The sequence below is a fragment of the Populus trichocarpa genome, chromosome 8 (assembly GCF_000002775.5).
Source record: "Populus trichocarpa isolate Nisqually-1 chromosome 8, P.trichocarpa_v4.1, whole genome shotgun sequence".
NCBI lineage: Eukaryota > Viridiplantae > Streptophyta > Magnoliopsida > Malpighiales > Salicaceae > Populus > Populus trichocarpa.
The window spans coordinates 18638625-18656095 of NC_037292.2; positions in this window are offsets into that span (position 1 = coordinate 18638625).

Consider the following 17471-nt stretch of genomic DNA (forward strand, 5'->3'; position numbering starts at 1 on the left):
AATGCTATTTCGTACAATGATCTTCCCATGATTGACAAACACACGCTATTTCAGCTGGAAAATGTTGTAAAAACCATTAGAGAGAGTTATGACTATCAATTTTTCAAGATATTTCAGGTAAATAGTCTTTTATTTCATTGTTGCCATGCTATAGATACAGTCCTTTGCATTAATTCTCAACAAGGAAGTGGAACTGGTCTTTGCACTGTAGCTATCAAGGTAACAAGCACGCAGTAACAATAACCAAAAGAAAAAAAAAAAACTACACAGTAACTCACATGCATGCACATGAACAATGTTCTCGAAAATGATTTATTGCTGAAAGCCTTGAACATTCGACATGTTTGTCTTATTGTTGTGAATTAAGTGGAAAATCTAACCAATGGAGATATGAGAACAGATTTTCATAATCCTCATAGTTGGAAGGATACAAAGTTTGACCAAACCCGACTTCTAGGGCACAGTATATTGCTGATGAGCTTCCCCTTGAAACGGAAACTAATAAAAGGAGTTCAGGAATAGAAGCTCAAATAATTTAGTTAGGTTCTAGCATGAGATAGGGAAGTAGGTCCTCGTCTATGCATGAAATTGTATGCTTGTCTGTTTATTGCTTCACAATTCATTTTAAGTTGTTGCCCTTTGTTTATCTGATGCACGAATTTGTTTTGCTTGCTTTGTGGTATCTTATATGAGTAATTATTGTTGCAGGTCATTCAGCGGTTTGGTTTTGTCGATCCATCAAATTTCTATTTTGATGTTGCCAAAGATCGACTTTATGTTGGGTAATAATTCAGTGATTTACATTTTCATGGCTTGCTTTTCCTATTGAAGAAATTGACTTTTGGGGAAAAATCCTTGAGGTAGTCACTCATTTCATGCAATGATAACATAAAAACTGTATGTGGTCTGTTGAGTCCAAATTCATGCTTTTGAAATGATCTTCAAATTTAAGTTTTTCATTTTCTAATTTATCTCAAACTAAAAAGAAAAACTACTACTCGAAGATCGCTGAATATTTTTTTTCTCCAAAATTTGCATCATTTTGTGGTTATGAGGAAATAACTTGATCATTTTGCTTGCCTGGGTGGTGTTCAGAATCAGATACCTGGAAAAACTGCCCCGCATGCCACTATTTGCACCATGGCAACTATCACGGGGATAAAATTTTCATCACAATCTTAATCCCAGAGCGATAGTCTAGTCTCGTTACTAGACTCTACTTTCCTCCCAAGTCACTCGTGTTTGTTTAAGGTCTAAGTGTTTCGCACACCCAGAGGTTTTCCCCACAAAATTTTATCAATTTCGGAAACCAAGAACACAAACAATTGATCAAACACAGCACAATAACAACACAAGCAATTTACGGGAACCAACCCAACCTTTATTAATCCATCAACAAAGGAATACACAATAACAATGTGTGTGTGCTATGCACAATCTGATCTGCATGCTACACATGTTTAGGCCTTATGTAATACATCAACATATAATGGAAGTTACAAAAGAAACTGCCTCTAGACGGATCCACCAACTCTGGACAGCACATTCCAAAGATAGCCAATTGCTTCGTAACTGCCCACAAGCAACTTCCTTGGTCTGCCACCCAACAAACCAAACTGATTTCCCATGCTGCCAGCCCTCATGTGCAACCCAAGATACCTTAGACAGTCCATTGTGTAAGTCTAGAGTGGTGCGAAGCATGAAATCACTGTTCGCACGCACCCGTTATACTCGCTGCCGAAATCTGCACCGCCCACGCATGCTGCCTCTACACCTGCGTGCTGCTACTGTCTAGTAGCGACTCGTTGGCGCGCTCTAGCGCTTAAGGCTGTGACAAACCTCCCTTGCCAGAAGGAACCGACACCCTCGTCAGATCAGTCATAAGATAGTCCTGCACCAAATCTTCAAATTGCCACAAGTCAGTGTCTCTCTCCCAAAAAACCTCCTGATCATCTGCCCATTTCACAAGAAATTCAGTACATTGATTTTTCTTGTGCTAACCATGTCACGACCCAAAAAAAACAACATATTTATTTATAAGAGTTAATTTTTATTCGGTGCAATTTTTTTTTTACTAAAAATTCAGCAGAGTTTCCCCTGTAACGGGGCCATACTTATCGACATCTTCATTCCTGACACCATAGTTTTGAAACTCGGCCCAGCCCGGCGGGTCGACCTGGGACCCGGGGCTGGATCCGGGTCGAGTTGAAGAAAAAATAAGGGAAGGAAAAACCCGGTGTGACCTAGCGGATTGACCCGGTGACCCGGTTGACCCGGCAAGACTTGGTCAAAAACCCGGTTGCAACCCGTTGACTTTTGTTTTTTTTACTAAAACGACGTTGTTTTGATTTTAAAAAAAAATTGACCCGGGCGACCCGATCAAAACCTGGAACCCGTCGGGTCTAAAAACTATGCCTGACACAATTCATATCATAATTATGGTCCAATAATCTTGAACCTCATTCCCAAACAATACATCACAAAAATAATAAACATGTATTGCCCGATAATAAAGATGCAATCAATAAAAACAAAATACATAAATAATTCTAAGGTTTACATAACTTGCAAAATTAATTGATTCTAAGAAAAAGAATAAAAACTTAGATTATAAATGTAATGCTCCCACTATTTTATACGGGACAATTTCTTAGTTAAATATAAAAATTTGGGGTAAAATCTTCTTCTTCTTCTTCTTTTTATATCATTCTAACATTTCTAATCATATAAGCAACATGATAAAATGCAAATACTTATATAACACAAAGATATTCTTAAGTATGACATTCACATTAATTACATATAACAATTTTGTTCTATAATTAAAAAGGTTCATTCAACCTCTTTTACATCATTCATTAATCTCAAAATACATGTTGATTAATATAAATACACAAAAAGTATCATATATTCAAGCAGGATCTATTCTATTACTGCGAGGGTCCTGAAAATAAGATTAACATTTTATCAACATAATTATCAATAAATGTAATTTATCATTTCACTACACCCATATAAAAATATTTTTCCTATATACTTTATTGCGAATCATTAATATCTTACATCTCCATATTCATCCAATTAACTCCAATCTTAGCCATGTCACAAGGGTGCTACTACCTCATTAGGGACGCTAATCCATGCATCCAAATATCGGGTACTAGTTCATCCATCCAATTACTAGGCACTAATTCATCCACCCATTTACCGGGCATTAGTTCACCTGCCCAAATGTGTTCATCTGCCCAATTATCGGGCGCTAGTTCATCCGTTGACATCAAAACATAAATTACAAAATTTCTAATTAAAATTAACACATGTTTTTCAATTAATCTCTCTACAAAAATTCAAGATGTTGGACACCCATCTACTGGTGATGTTCGACTAATAGCTCTTTGTTACTGTTTGGAGCCTCCAACCTCTCCTGTTTCATTTAAAAGATTACATGATTTCAATTCTTCATCATCCAATAATTTACTTAAAACTTCTCCACATAGTAAAATTTTTGATTAATACAATTTTAATACCCGAAATTATTACCATTATTTTTTTTCATGTTCTTTAATAATTCTACAAATAATTCTTACAATGTTACATCCACCTAAACTTTTATTTCATCACAATTATAAAGGAATCTTATATTATTATAAAAATTTCCTGATAACTATAGGAAATTTAATTCCTTTACACGTAATTCAACACATCATTTCATTATTATTATTATTTCACTATTTAAATGCAATTCATAAATTTCTTCAAACTTGAAATTTTTTTTCCATGGCCAAAATCACCTTTCTAAGAGGAGGATAAATTTCCTTCTACTCTAAATTTTAATCCATCATCCAAATTCAATTCATTCATTTAAGTCATGAAAAATCTCCAATTACATCAATTCAACTCACCCCTCAAAATTCTTTACCCTTGCCGAAAATTCAAGTAAAATGGTGACATGATAATTCTTCAACTTTTCACTTAATTAACTTTAACCCATTTATTTATTTTATTTTATTTTTTCATGACAACATACAATACTCTAGCATAACTTCACAAATTAAATTCATCATTTCTATTTATCTAAAAGTTCCATAATCACATATAATAATAACTAAGCATCAATGTATAAAATTCACTAATCAACATAATAAAATCATATTTACTCATAACATAAGAAGGGATCAATAGCAAATTCAAGGTGAAAACCACTCTTTATCCCTCTCTATCTTCTTTTCTCTTCTTCTTTTTCTTATGTTTTTTTTTTTTTTTACAAATTAACCTAATTAATGCAAGCCCAAGCATTTATTCCCTCGACAAACATATAATCAACATAAATTCATGCATTCAAACCACCCTATCATCAAGAACTCATCTTCACATAATACCAATTCTAATCAATCCAAGAACAAACATGAAAAACAACACAATGGATCATCATGGAGAGTTATCTTGCCCTTAAGGAATGAAGAATCAAAAGCCAAAACAAGTTGAATTAAGTTCTCCTTCACACTTTCCTCTAAGCTCAATTTTTCCTTCTCTAAAAGCGTACTTAAAATTTTTAAACTCCTTGTAGGCTCCTTAATGTATCAAACCCTCTCTTTAATTACTTAACACTCTTTCTAACTTACACTTTTTTTTTTCAAGTAATTTCCATGAAAGATGACAAAAGCCCTTTTTTCACATTTTCTTCTCTTGGCCGGCTGCACACTCCCTATTTTTTTTCCTTTTTTTTTCATTGCTGGCAGCTTATAAAAAGGGTTTTTTGGGCAAATTTTCAATTTGGTTCCTAAAAATATTTCTAGACACTCATTTGTGCTATTTGTTCTTTTATCTGAAAAAAATCTTATCATACTTCAAAAATTCTGAAACTTTAACAAGTTAAAATAATATTTTATAAGACTCTACGCAAAATTTCAACTTAATCTGATGACCAGATTGAAAGTTACGTGCTACAACTAAAATTAGCCGATTTGTGATTTTTCATCAAAAAATCAAATTTTCATATTTCATACTTGTACAAATCATATCAATTAATTTACTCAATTCTCGAGACCATTTTTTTTTTATCTCAAATACACACACACACACACTGGGGTTTACAGACCAAGTCTCCTATGGTCCAAAATCTTCACGATTCCCCGCTCAAATTGCTTCTGAATCATAGGTGGAGCCCTTAGTGATTTACCCATTTTCGAATCCTCAAGATCTTCGTGAAAAGGCTTTAGATAACTATCATGGAATGTGGGATGAAGCTTCAACCTTTCTGGTAGCTTCAGCTTATACGCAACAACACCTACTTTCCCCATCACCTCAAACGACCAATCATATCTTGGCACTAACCCACGGTGCCGATTTTTCCCAACAATCTTTTTCCATATTTGCGGAGTCAATTTCAACAGTACCCTGTCGCCAACAGCCACTTCAGTCGTGCATACCGATGGTGTAGCCATAAAAACAGCATACTTCGAAAACTTGTCAACAATCACCATAACGGTGTCCATCCCATCAACTTTCGGAAACCCCACTATGAAGTCCATTGAAACTGAAATCCAAGGCCTTTCTGGTATCGGCAAAGGCTGCAATAACTCTACTTCCTTCTACCTCAACACCTTGTCCTGCTGACAAACCAAGCAAGTTTTGACATAAAGTTCCATGTCAAACTCCATCTTCGGCCAGTAATAGGTTTGTGCCAAGAGAGCCAACATACGCTCTCGTCCCGAATGACCTGCCCACTACAAGTCATACGTTTCGGCCAGCAAGTGTTTCCTCAACTTTCCATATGGAACATAAATTCGGCCCCCTTTTGCATAGAGAATGTCATTATCTAGCCAATACCTTCGCACGGTCCCATCTCGTACGAGATTAACTAACTTGACATAAGTTGCATCTTCCATGACAGCCTGCCTCAACCGATCTAGCATATCCAATTTCACATGATCCATAGCAATCAAACCAGCAAGCACCTCACGCCTGCTCAATGCATCCGCAACCTGATTGTGTCTCCCTGGCTTGTGTTCCCATGCAAAATCATATTCAGCCAAGAATTCTTGTCACCTAGCATGCCGCTACGATAATTTTTTCTGAGTTCTGAAACATGTATTAGCCAAGTTATCTGTCTTAACCACAAACTTTGGCCCCAATAGATACACCCTCCACATGCCAAGACAAAGCACTACCGCTGCCATTTCTTTCTCATGTGTGGAATAACTCTGTTTTGCCTCACTTAGCTTTCGACTCTCGAAAGCCACTAGATGACCCTCTTGCACTAGAACACCCCCCACTGCCTTGTCCAAAGCATAAACTCTAACCTATACCTTGTCACACAAGTTGTCTTGTGCTTATCCCCCTCGGCAACTCTAACATGCCAATACCCAGATCTCAAATCCATCTTTGTGAAAACAGAAGCTCCACTCAATCTGTCAAGCACATCTTGAATCAACGGCATAGGGTATTTGTTCTTTATCGTTACCTTGTTCAATGAGCGACAATCCATACACATCCTCAAGCTACTATCTGCCTTTTTCTAAAACAAAATAGGGGCACTGTATGGAGCTTTCAACGGTCGAACAAAACCTACATCAATCAATTTTGTCAACTATTTTCTCAACTCGCCCAATTCCCTTGGGGACATGCAATACGGAGGTTGCCACAGTGGTGTCGCACCAGGCACAAGTTTAATCTTATGATTAACAGCCCGTCTTGGTGGAAACTTTTCGACAACTTTAGAGGCATCACATCCCTATAGCACTCCAGTAGCCCAACAATAACATCAGGCACTGACCCAACATGTTCTGACTCCTCAGTCACGGTTACTGCCAAGAGCACTTCACCACCCTTCTTCAATGCCTTGTTGATCGTGATGGCTGAAACCAAGCTACTTCCCTCCTTTCGACTTTCAACCACCACTGCTTTATGACAAGAACAAAATAGGGGCACAACTCGTTCGCAAGCAAAATCCCATCTAAGTGAGGAATCAACACAATCTTGGCTCTCTTCAGAAAGTCTAAGCCAAAAATGATGTCGAAGTTGTCAAGTGTCACAACCAACAAGTCCTACTTTCCCTGACAATTATCCAGCACCACAGGGACACCATGGGCCATACCCAATATTCGTTGCGCCTTAGCATTCACTGCCTTCATCGATGTTTGGCTGTTACTCAAGCACAACCCAAGTTGTGTCACCAACCCGTCGGCAACGAATGTATTCGTAGCACCAGAATCCAACATAACAACTATCTCCCTATCATTGACTCTAATTTTAACATACATTAGAGTATCCATAGCACCTGACTTACCCTGTCATAACACATAAATTCATGCTAAGTCAGTTTCGACAAAGCTGGATTCGACCACCGAATCCTGTAACTCAGCAACCAAGCAATTTACTACATGCATCGGGTTGATATGCGTGATTGTATCCTCTTGTTCACTATCATCCACAAGAATTGCATTTAACCTTTCCTTTTTCGGGCATTCCCTCGTATAGTGTGGTCCACCACAAATGAAACAACTTGTGTTCGGTTTACTGAAGTCTCTACTTTGTTGCACATCAGTCTGCTTGCCCTTTCCCTTATCAATCCCAAGCTCGTATCCTCCCCCACCGAACTTTTTCTTCTTCCTCTTTTCATCCCTCTTATCCCTAGTCTTGAATTTCAAGGGGACATCAACAGAACCATCTCGCATCGCGTCTTCAAGTCGACCAAACTATCTACGGCAACAATGGCAAACGGTAAGTCTTTGACATTCTGCCTTCGCAACTTAGTCTGTGCCCAAGGCTGTAAACTCGACATGAAGTTGAATTGCTTATCCTCCTCAGACATGTTCTCTATGTCTAGGATCAAAGAACTGAAATCTTTGATGTAAACCCTCACTGATTTGTCTTGATTTAATTTCTTCAAATCTTCCCTAGCCAACCAATACGTGTTGTTCGGCAAGAACTATTCTTTCAACTCTTGTTTCAAGTGATCCCAAGTCTCAATCTTGGGATGCCCCACAGTCAAATCATCCTTGATCCGAGTCCTCCACCACAGCTTCGCGTCACCATACAAATACATCGTCATAATGTTTACCTGTTCGTCAACCCCAATTCTAGCCACCCCAAAGTACTGCTCCATGTCCCACAAAAAATTTTCCAACTCTTTGAAACTTTTTGCGCCACCGAATGGTTTAGGTTCTGGTATTCTAGGCTTGGACGTGCCACCACCCATGGGGACAGTCGCTACTGCCCTCTTTAACACCGCAATCTCTCCCTTAAGAACCTATATCTTGCGACTTACATCTGCCGTAAGATCCACATACTACTCCACAACCCTCTTTTCCATCTCAACAACATACGCAAGTCTGTCGTTCACAGATTGATTTTCTTTTTCGGCCAAGGGACCTAGAACTCTTTCGATATGAGTGAGTCTCTCACGAATCGTCTCCATGCTTGATGGCATTAGACGTCCAACAACAATTTCCCAAACAGAACGAGCCAAAGCTCTAATACCACTTGTCACGGGGATAAAATTTTCGTCACAATCTTAATCCCAATGCGGCAGTCTAGTCCCGTTACTAAACTCAGCCTTCCTCCCAAGTCACTCGTGTTTGCCTAAGGTCTAAGTGTTTCACACACCTAGAGGTTTTCCCCACAAACTCTTATCAATTTCAGCAACAAAAAACACAAGCAATTGATCAAACACATCACAATAACAACACAAGCAATTTACGGGAACCAACCCAACCTTTATTAATCCATCAATAAAGGAATACATAACAACAATGAGTGTGTTATGCGCAATCTGATCTGTACGCTACACACGTTTAGACCCTATATAATACATCAACATACAATGGAAGTTACAAATGAAACTGCCCTTGGACAGATCCACTAACTCTGGACAACACATTCCAAAGACAGCCAACTGCTTCGTAACTGCCCACAAGCAACTTCCTTGGTCTACCACCCAACAAACCAAACTGCCCAAATTGATTTCATATGCTGTCAACCCTCACGTGCAACCCAAGATACCTTAGACAGTCCATCGTCTAAGTCCAACGTGGTGCGAAGCATGAACTCGTTGTTCGCACGCACCCGTTATACTAGCTACCGAAATCTGCACTACCCACGCATGCTGCCTCTACACCTGCGTCCTACCACTGCCTGGTAGCTACTCATTGGCGGGCCCTCGCGCCTAACGCTGTGACAATGACTATCCACTAGAATCAATTCCATCATCACCACCTGCCAATGATGGTGCTGTGATAAACCACCAAGAAAGTCACTACGTGCTCCTATCAAGAATCCACGTTTTATGACATGAATCATGCAAGAGACGTGCCTCATGTAGGAGAAGGACATGCCATAAGCAGAGGAGAATGTGCCACATACAGGGGATGTGGAGAAAACACCAGTTGCTTGAGGATTTGCTGGCATCATTCCATTGGAAGGCTGTTAGCTATTATTTCATTAACTGTAGCCATTTGAATTCCTTGTTTTAAGTAGTTGAGGTCGTAAGTTTAGGAGAAGTTGTTTCTTCTTTATGTATTTAAACCTTTTCATTATGCAGTAAGGGGGATATATTTTCAGAGTATCAATTATTGTGGTTCATCCTCACCCTGAGAGGAACTTTATCTATTTAGCAATTGTAATAGCTTTGACTGGGACCTATCATTGGTATCAGAGCTCTATCTTACAATGGCAACCAACAAAGAACGCATTGAAAATTTAAAAGTTGCGCTTGGAGGACTTCAAGATAGTATGAGTCGGATGGTACTTGGTCTTAATGACAAGTTACATCACATGGAGGAAGTCATCAATAAGCTCTCTATGGCCTTGCTCTCAACTAAAGACTCCAGCAGTAACACCAATGCCCGTAGTGGTCCTTCTCGCCATAATAGGGAAGAGTTTACGGAGTCTGTAGAAGGAGGACGACAAATGTTCTCATCCAAGTTAACAAAGCTTGAATTTCCAAGATACTCTAGTGATGATCCAACTGAATGGTTCAACAGAGTGGAACAATTTTTCGAATACCAAGGCACCATAGCAGCACAAAAAGTGTCCTTGGCATCATTCCACCTTGCAGGTGAAGCTAATCAATGGTGGCAATGGCTACGTCGTGCTTACATCGAGGAAGGGAAAGAAGTGACATGGGAGGTTTTTGAGGAAGAACTGTGGGCTCGTTTCGGACCAGTTGATTGTGAAGATTTTGATGAAGCGTTATCAAGGGTTACACAGGTTGGTTCTTTACAAGATTACCAAAAAGAGTTTGAAAGGTTGGGAAATCGGGTGCAAGGATGGACACAGAAAGCACTGGTGGGAACGTTTATGGGAGGCCTTAAATCAGAAATTGCTGAAGGAATCTGGATGTTCAAACCACACTCTTTAAAGGAAGCTTTTAGCTTTGCACGAATGCGTGATGACCAGATCACTCGCCAACAAAAATTCACACGGAATTCACAATTTATTCCGCAACTTGACTTTCCAGCACAAACAAAAACCACACCAGCTTCACGAATGAAAAGACTCACTTGGGATGAAATGCAACGGAGGCGAGCTCAAGGTCTTTGCTTTAATTGTGATGAAAAATTCAACATCGGCCATAAATGCCAAGGCCCCCACCTCTTATTGTTAGAAAGGAGCTATAATTTGCATGATGAAGAAGAGACAAATGAGGAGACCATAATAGAAAGTTCGGTAACATGAACCTTGAGGACAAGGTTCTAGTGATAGAAGGAGGTATTGATAAACCACCAAGAAAGTCACTACGTGCTCCTATCAAGAATCCACGTTTTATGACATGAATCATGCAAGAGACGTGCCTCATGCAGGAGAAGGACGTGCCATAAGCAGAGGAGAATGTGCCACATACAGGGGATGTGGAGAAAACACCAGTTGCTTGAGGATTTGCTGGCATCATTTCATTGGAAGGCTGTTAGCTATTATTTCATTAACTGTAGCCATTTGAATTTCTTGTTTTAAGTAGTTGAGGTCGTAAGTTTAGGAGAAGTTATTTCTTCTTTATGTATTTAAACCTTTTCATTATGCAGTAAGAGGGATATATTTTCAGAGTATCAATTATTGTAGTTCATCCTCACCCTGAGAGGAACTTTATCTATTTAGCAATTGTAATAGCTTTGACCGGGACCTATCATGCTGGAGCAGAAGAAATATTTTTGGGGTAGAGTGCTTGGCACTCCCCAGCCTCCCACCTGCTGCTACTGTGGCCACATTATCATCATCATCCTGAGCATACTAGCATTATTGTCCACCATCATCATCACCATTGTCACCTACCACCCACTCACGACTGCTGTCCGCTCAGCCACCCATCAACACCAATGTTACCACCACTAAAATATAATGCTCCCTTCCCCTTCCTGATTCTTGTGTAGCGAACAAGTTATTGTCATTTGAATGTTCCATTATGGTTACAAGTTATCTGATGAATGATGGGTATTCATTACATCTCAGGCATTGCATCGCATATTCATTACATCTCAGGTATGTTCATTGCCTTCCTTTTCAATTTACTGTCACTGTTACCTGAGTAGTTCAATTCGTCAATCCACAATTACACGTGGAGACCACCAAACCCAGTTTTTAATTCACTATCTGACACAAACCTTTCTCACTCGAGTGGTAAAAGTGAGTTAGGGTTCTCTTAGAAGGTGAAAATTTTGGTTTGGTGGCCACTACTTCAAACTGTTATTCTTCTCACTGCCTGATATAAAAACTTGGGTTGTCAGACTATTATCTAGATTGATTATTTGATTTCCTTTTTTCTTTTTATCAACTCAATTAGTTTCTGCAAGTTCAGAACGATTTGTCTAGTCACTTTTTTCTATTTTCCTTTGCTTAAACTTTCAGATGTTCAAACTATTCTTCCCCTCGGTCATTTATATGGAAATGTGCAGGTGGAGATGCCAAAGCATGTGGACGATGAGATTATTGAGACTATTCCATACACTGGTGAGTATCTTGTTCAAGGATGCTATAGAGTTTGGATTGGTGTGTCACGTGCACGAGGCGTGAAATGTGTAAGATGTTGGAATTACACAACACAAGTTTGCGGAGCATCCAACACTCTGTGGTTGCTGCTATAAAGTAGTGGCTGCTCAACCAGAACCTGCTGTGGCAACAGTCAGCTGAGACTACAAATTAAGAGAAGCGTGACTGCATAAATCCAGTCGCAGTGAATCTAGAACATCTGACCTGTATAATCTTTCAGTGTAGTTGAGCTGGCTAATGTTTTTCAAAATTTTGATAATCAAGTTTAGAAATCACAGTTTTGACAGATCAAGGTCAACGGAAAGGATAGGAAAGCCTATAGTGTTTATTAATATTTTTTTGATATTTTTTTATCATTTTAATATGTTGATATCAAAAATAATTTTTAAAAAATAAAATAAAAATATTATTTTAATACATTTCTAAGTAGAAAACACTTTGAAAAACAACAACAACCACTGTAACAGTCCGGCAGCGCCCAAATAAGCATGATCAAAGTTGAGGCCGGGAGAAGAAATGAAGGAGGCGTGTGGGAGAAGACTTACCTGCAGCAAAGAAATAAAGTGAGCACGTGTATGGTCAAGATTGGACAGGAAGCACTTACGTGGAGGGCTGAGATGAAGAGGCTCCTGCGGCTGACAGCTGGCAAGGGAGTAAGTATTTGGGTGAAACAGCACCGTTTGGGAGAAGAACAGAAATCTAAATACGGCACAGATTGGGAGAAGAAAAACGAGTCCAAATACAACACTGATAAATAAAACAGCTGTCAATTCTATCTATTATCCTTAATTTTCAATTAACCGAGAGTTACAATAAAAGGGAGAGGGAGGGGCAGCAGATAAGCAGGAAATTGCTTTGAAGCAAATCTCATTCACCCAGGAGGCCCGGGCTACCTCGAAGCTGCCCAGAAATCTAGATTAGGGTTTATCAATTTAACATTGTTCTTTCTATTCAGTTTCTTTAAGATATTTGTCTTCAAACTTGTTATTTCAATTTTCCCCACTTACCTGTAAGCTCAGGTTAAAGAAAAGCTATAATAAGAATTCCAGTATTTTTTCCACTGAAATTACCAAGACCATTACAAGTGGTATCAGAGCCACGGTTCTCGGATGGCGGAAGGAACAAGAGTTTCGCAGCTGATAGAAACTGTGTCAGGGATGAAACAACAACAGGAGTTACAGCAACAAAACCAGCAGAATCAGCAGCAATTATTGGAAGACATAGTGCAGCAGTTGAGAAATATGTCTACCAGGATGGATCATATAACTAAGGCCCAAGGGAAAAGGCCCATGGGCTCCCCTCCTAATTCCCCCACCGGGGCAGTGACTGGAAATCCAAGGCATGAAATAGTACCACATGAAGGAATTCAACAAGTTCAGCTCAAGTCAATCCGGTTAGAGTTCCCCCAGTTTAATGGAGATGACCCTATTGGTTGGGTATACAAAGCCAATCAATTCTTTAACTTCCACAACACCCCAGCTCAACATAGGTTGTTTATTGCCAGTTTTCACATGGAAGGAAAGGCCATAACATGGTATCAAGAACTAAAGGAGACCGGAATTCTCACCAGTTGGGAGGCCTTCGTTAAGGCCCTCCAAGTTCGTTTCGGAACATCATCTTATGATGACCCCATGGAAGCCCTCATAAGTATCAAACAAACATCAACAGTAGAGCTCTACAAAACCCAATTCGAAATGCTTTCAAACCGAGTCAGAGGACTATCCGACTCTCACAGGCTCAGCTGTTTCCTAGGAGGATTGAAGGAGGAGATAAGAATGGGAGTCAGAATGCTGAACCCCCAGAATTTAGTGTCTGCTTATGGACTAGCAAGGATGCAGGAGGAAAATCTGACAATCATGAGGAAATCTTGGAGGCCCAGTGCTATGGGATTTCAAGGCCGAAACCCAACACCAATTCAGCCCAGGGCTGAAAATAAACCAATTCAGATTCAGAGACTCACTCCAGCACAGATGAAGGAAAAAAGAGACAAGGGGCTTTGCTTTAAATGTGACAGTAAATGGGGACCTGGCCATAGGTGTGGAGGACCAAGGATATTCCTGATAGAAGAGGTAGATGAGGAGGGGGAGGAGAAAAACTGTGTCCCTGAAGATCTGATTGATTTGGGAGAACCACAGGAAGAAGGCAAGGAGGGAATTGGCATATCCCTTCATGCAATCATAGGAAGTCCAAATCCTAAAACTATGAGAGTGGAAGTTAAGCTGAGTGGCCATAACTTTGTGGCCTTAATTGATACAGGAAGTACACATAATTTCATACATCCCAGGGTAGCAAGAAGGGTGGGGATGAAAGTCTTAAAACACAAGCCTATTTGGGTGAATATTGCAGATGGTTCCCGGCTGTGGAGTGAGGGAAGCTGCTCAGATATCAAACTGACGATTCAAGGAGATCAGTTTGTCACCCGGGCTTATATAATCCAGCTGGGAGGATGCGATATGGTATTAGGAATTCAGTGGCTCAAAAGTCTAAGGCCCATTCTGTGGGACTTCTCAGCCTTAAAAATGGAATTCCAAAAGGAGGGAAAGAAGGTCATGATCTGTGGAATGGGAGTGGAGAAATCAGAAGTCGACTGCAGCCCAACCTTCTTACAAGAATTGAGAAGAGTCGAGGAAGACCTGATTCTGCAAATCTAGGAGCTGGGATCAGCTCAGAATGAAATTCCAGAACAGATTGAGAATCTGTTGCTAGAATTCGTGGAAGTTTTTCAAGAGCCAAAAGGAATTCCACCTAGCAGATCACATGATCACTCTATAGTATTGAAGGAGGGCACCTCCCCAATCAGTGTACGTCCTTACAGGTACCCCTATTACCAAAAATCTGAGATAGAAAAGCTTATTAAAGAGTTATTGGCAATGGGTACCATAAGACCCAGCCAAAGCCCTTTTTCATCGCCAGTCCTACTAGTTAGGAAGGCTGAGGGGTCATGGAAAATGTGTGTTGACTATCGTGCCCTCAACAAGGAAACTGTGAAAGACAAGTTTCCCATACCAGTTGTAGAAGAGCTACTAGACGAGCTTCATGGTTCTCAGATTTTTTCCAAACTAGACCTGCGGTCAGGCTTTCACCAGATCAGAATGAAGGAAGATGTCCCCAAAACAGCCTTTAGGACTCATGAAGGGCACTATGAGTTTTTGGTGATGCCTTTCAGCCTCACAAATGCCCCTTCCACTTTTCAAGGTTTGATGAATGATATTTTTCGACCCTATCTCAGAAACTTTGTGCTGGTTTTCTTCGACGACATTTTAGTCTACAGTCACAATGTGGAAGAGCATGAGAGACATCTTAGGATGGTATTTGAGACCCTGGTACAACATAAGTTATTTGCCAAACAGTCCAAATGTAAATTTGCAAGGAGAGAAATTGAATATTTGGGGCATATCGTATCAGATCAGGGAGTACATGCTGACCCCAGCAAGGTGGAGTCAATGATCAAGTGGCCTAGACCAAACACACTCAAATCATTAAGGGGTTTTTTAGGTTTGACAGGCTACTACCGCAGATTCATCCAGGGTTATGGGGCGATTGCTGGTCCCTTAACCAGACTATTGAAGAAAGGGGCTTTCAAATAGGATACGGAAGCAGATCAAGCCTTTGAAAAATTAAAACAGGCCGTATCAACCCCCCCAGTCCTAGCACTACCAGATTTCAACCAAAGTTTTGTAGTAGAGTGTGATGCCTCAGGTATAGGACTCGGTGTTGTGCTAATGCAAGGGGGCAGACCCATTTCTTATTTCAGTAAGAGTCTGAAGGGAAGGGAACTATCACTATCCACCTATGAGAAGGAGTTCTTGGCCCTAGTCACGGCGATTCAGAAGTGGAGGCCTTACCTTTTGGGCCAAGCCTTTAAAGTTAAAACGGATCAACAGAGCCTCAAGTATTTATTGGAGCAGCGGGTTGGAACACCCACACAGCAGAAATGGTTATCCAAATTGATTGGATATGACTTCGTGGTCGAGTTTCGAGCAGGAAAGGAGAACCTAGTAGCTGACGCACTCTCTAGACAGGAGGACACCACAGAAAAAGGTACACTATGGGTTATCTCTACTCCAATTGTTAACTGGGCTGATCAGTTAAAAGATAGCTATAAAACTGATCCAGAAATTCAAGACATCATGCAACAACTAGACCAAGAAACCATAGGCTCCTTGAAATACCATTTTAGGGGAGGGATACTATACTACAAACAGAGAGTCTACATAAGTCAATCCAGCCCTATAAAAACAGCCATCCTAAATTATATACATGACAGCCCATCATCGGGACACACGGGCTTTAAGAGAACACTAAAAAGGGCAAGGAGAGATTTCTTTTGGGTAGGAATGAAATCAGATATACAAACTTATATCAAACAGTGTGGGGTCTGCCAGAGAGCAAAAGGAGAAAACACAAAACCCTCAGGACTCTTACAGCCTTTACCTATACCCACCAGACCATGGTCATCCATATCTATGGATTTTATAGAGGGGCTACCAAAATCTAATCAATACTCAATAATTATGGTAGTTGTGGATAGGTTTACCAAATATGCCCATTTTATCCCTGTGTCCCACCCTTACAACGCGACAAAAATCGCCAATCTGTTCTCACAGAATGTAATGAAACTGCATGGACTACCAGACAACATAGTATCAGACAGGGATCCTACCTTCACTAGCAATTTTTGGGGAGAGTTATTCCAAATTCAGGGGGTAAAGCTGCTGATGTCAATAGCCTACCACCCTCAAACCAACGGTCAGACAGAGGCAACTAACAAAACACTGGAAGGGTATTTGAGATGCTATGTAGGAGATAACCCAAAGGACTGGTCCAATTGGCTGACCATGGCCGAATATTGTTACAATACCAGCTACCACACATCCCTCAAATCTACCCCATTCAAAGCAATTTACGGTTACCCACCCTCAAGCCTCACAGATTATATTCCCGGGTCAACAAAAAATCACGCAGCAGAGGAACAATTACAACACAGGACAGAACAAATTGCAGAAATTAAACACAACTTAGCTCGAGCTCAGGAGAGACAAAAGAGACAAGCAGATAAAGGCAGAAAAGAGACCCAGTTCAAAGAAGGGGAATGGGTTTACCTCCGGCTCTAGCCATTCAGACAGTCCAGCATGCCAAAAAATAAAAATGGGAAGTTAGCATATAAATACTTCGGGCCATTCAAAATCTTAAAAAAGGTGGGAGAAGTGGCTTACCAGTTAGATCTTCCCAAGGAGGCCCGAATCCACAGCACGTTCCATGTCTCGCTGCTGAAGAAATGGGTGGGGAAAGGAACCATTCCTGAACCGAAGCTACCCACTCTCGAACCCAAGAGGAGTACTCAACCAGAACCAGCAAAGATACTTGACCGAAGAAGCCAAGTCTCAAGGAGGAAGACAAAGGAAGAAGTACTGTTGAGATGGGAAGGACAACCCAAAGAAGACGTCGTTTGGGTCGATGAAGAATGGTTAAAAGGTTCCTACCCTCAC